The 3,119-nt window shown below is 40.4% G+C and overlaps 1 pseudogene; it reads right to left on the bottom strand.

Annotated features, from left to right (window-relative positions):
- Window positions 1–806: 806 nt before the first annotated feature.
- Window positions 807–2,269, bottom strand: LOC143404447 (amidophosphoribosyltransferase pseudogene; annotated as a pseudogene).
- Window positions 2,270–3,119: the final 850 nt, after the last annotated feature.

Genomic DNA, 3,119 nt, shown 5'->3' with positions numbered 1-3,119 from the left:
TAATCATGTATTTTCTTAAAGTTCAGAGATGAAATTATGGCTCTAAGCACCAAAACTACAACATTAACATCCCTATTAATTATTTAATAGTATAAGTGTCCCATTACACAGGTAGGGAAACTGAGACACAACAGATACTTTTTTTTTTTTTAAAGAGTTGTCTAAGGTTAGACAGGGAAGCCAAGATCATACAGTTAGAACTGCAGAGGGAGCAGGAGTTTGAACTTTGCTTGGGATGTTACATTTAACTCACCTGTCCTGTTTACATCACACCCATCTTGTCCAACCTCTGGCAAACCCTTTAAAGAATCTACTTGAAAGATGCCATTTGCCACCCAGCTTCTCTGATCATGTGAAAAAAAACAAAAAAACCAAAAACTAGCCAGTTTATATAACAACAACAAAAATGAATCCTGCTAGGTGTGGTGTTTCTTGAGTACCTATAACCCTAACTACTTGGAAGGAAGCAGAAGGATCAAGTTCAAGGTCAGTCTTAGCAACTTAGTGAGACATGACCTTGTCTCAAAATAAAAAGAACTGGGGATGTAGCTCAGTGGTAGAGCGCTCCTGGCTTCAATCCCCAGTACTTCAGGAAGAAACAAACACAAAAGAGAATGCCACATATCGTATTGTATACAATTAGCAAGTTTCAATTATAGTACTTTGGTGTTCTTTTCAGAAAAAAAACAACAACTCAAAACTTATAAAGGTAACTATTAGCATTTAAAATTTTATATTGTAGCAGGAGAGTTAGAATCAATAGATCAGGTGTAATGATCACTTAACTTCTTGACTGACTTCATGCCTTAGAGGAATACATCTGTCCCTCCTAGCTTCTGCTCCAATTCTGCAGGGTGTTTTCCAGTGAGACATCTGCACAGTGACTGTTCTTTTTAAAACATCCCAGACCAGGTCCATTTCTTCAAGTTATAATATTGTGCTTTTTCACTTTCCATTTTTTAAAGTTTATTTCTTGTTGTACAGAGGAAACCGATATTTCTACTACTGACAGATACACAGCATTGTTTTGCTCCTTGGCACCCTGCAAGATGATTGGATTCTTGTTTATTGGTAGTAAAATCTTCTCTTGTGGTTATCTTCATTCCCATGAAGCTTGGATATCCAACTGGTGGTGAAGCTTCTCTAATGTCTATCTTTTCTGCCTTGAGCAGTTTTATTTTGGGTGGGATGGTATTACCTCTCACAATTGAATCCTCCACAGGAGCTATTCTTTGGTCTTTAGAGTTACCTGACAATATCCCCTGTTTTTTTTTTTTTTTTTTTTTTTTGCAACACTAAGTTGTCTTAACCTCATGTTTGACTTGAAGTTTCTTCCTACATCAGTTTTTATGCAGCATCTCCACCTGTGGAAGTCCATGGTCCCCTACATAACAAAGACCAGCAGGTGTAGAAGATTCTGGAACAGTGTCAACCAAATCTGAATCCACAGATGCTTCCATGGCCAACTGTTTATTGTATAAATCATTTGGTTTGCAAAATAGACGTACTCAAAGATACAGAAAGCCACTGGGTTTCCTTCAGGCCTTGAAATCAAGAGTTCAGACATCATGTCTGGATATTTCCACAATTTCTCCAGAGGAGACTGCATAGTAATATCTTATAATCATTGATTAAAAGCTGCAAGACTCTGGGGACACCACCTGTCCTTCTGTTTCTGATGTTTTTGTTCTTTCCTCTTTGTCATTTACATCAGAAACTGGAATAAGATGAGCAATGCACAGAGGACAACTTCCATAATGATCTCACATTGCGAAAATAACATCTCTGTGCATTATTACAAGCAGGCGGCATGCTTGGGTGCTTCCTTCATTAAATTTTTATCTCGCTACCCAGTCTGGGCTGTCATCTTGTTCCTGAAGAGTGTCTACACCATCATATAAGTTCTGTCACCATCAGAATGTGTTGACAGATCAACGCGGTGACGCAGGGGCTTCATCCTTAATGGTACACTGCTTACCAATTCGCTTTTATGGACCAGGAGCTGGTAAGTTTCAACAACAAAGGGCTGGCAATTCTCGAATTTGCAGTTTCCTGCAATGGTGCATCTCATGTGTTCATTTCCAAGATTTGAGCCATGGAATTTCTTTAAATTGTTTTCAGCAAAAATGTGGTTTACAAGACCCATTCCTTTGCAAAGTGAAAGTAAGAGTATATCTTGGATGAAAACAGAGGCTGGTTCTACTAGTAACAAAAGCATCTCTGCGCTGGTCATCCAAATTTGATAGCACAGCTCATTTTGTTTCTCCATGTTTCCGATGGCTTGAATATTGTGCGGTTTTTGTATGTTGGCACTGAAGTCACATCACTGGTCATGATGCCAGCACTTTCCTGACCTAGTTCTGAGGCTGAAAGTCCAAGGTCGGGTGGCTCCCTGGAGCCTCATGGAGGAAGAAGTCCTGGTGGGGACATATGGGAGGAGGAGAGAGACCATGGTGCGGGGGGATGGCAGAGAGGCAGAAGTGGCTTCAGGAGGCTGGTGTTTGTTGATTTCTTTGAGTTAAGAAATCCTAGAGGCTACAGAAATTTTGATTTGCTTCCAGAGCACAGAGTGGATTCACAGAACTTTAAAATTCTTTGAACTTCCAGAGAGGTTAGGTCAAGCAGTCAGGATTTCTGCTCTCAGTCCCTTCCTCTCAGAAAATGAGTGTATTCTGTCAGTGTCTGTATTAGTCTTTTCCTTAGGTCAATTCCACACACATGGGGCTGGGGTTGTGGCTCAGTGGTAGAGCATTTGCCTTGCATGAGTGAGGCACTGGGTTTGATCCTCAGCACCACATAAAAATAAATAAAGATATTGTATACATCTACAACCTAAAAAAATTGAAAAAAAATTTCACACACATTTGGGGATAATGATCAACACCTCCTACCTGTATCACCACTGGCCCACACAGGCCAGCTGCCCATCACCATTCCATCCTTTTCTTTCACATGTACTCTCCTACCTACTACACATCTGTGCAGATTGGAAGGTCTCAGATCTGCAAGTGACCCCAGAGGGACAGACAAGAATGTAACTGTGTATCCCAGCTCTCACACTGTGTCAGAAGAGGGACTGTGACATTCACTGAGGGATATTCAATAGTTCTGTCTCTCTT

The sequence above is a fragment of the Callospermophilus lateralis genome, chromosome 7, assembly GCF_048772815.1.
Source record: "Callospermophilus lateralis isolate mCalLat2 chromosome 7, mCalLat2.hap1, whole genome shotgun sequence".
Classification (NCBI taxonomy): domain Eukaryota; kingdom Metazoa; phylum Chordata; class Mammalia; order Rodentia; family Sciuridae; genus Callospermophilus; species Callospermophilus lateralis.
Note: the sequence above shows the minus strand (reverse complement) of the source record. Positions and strands in the feature narration are given on the sequence as shown.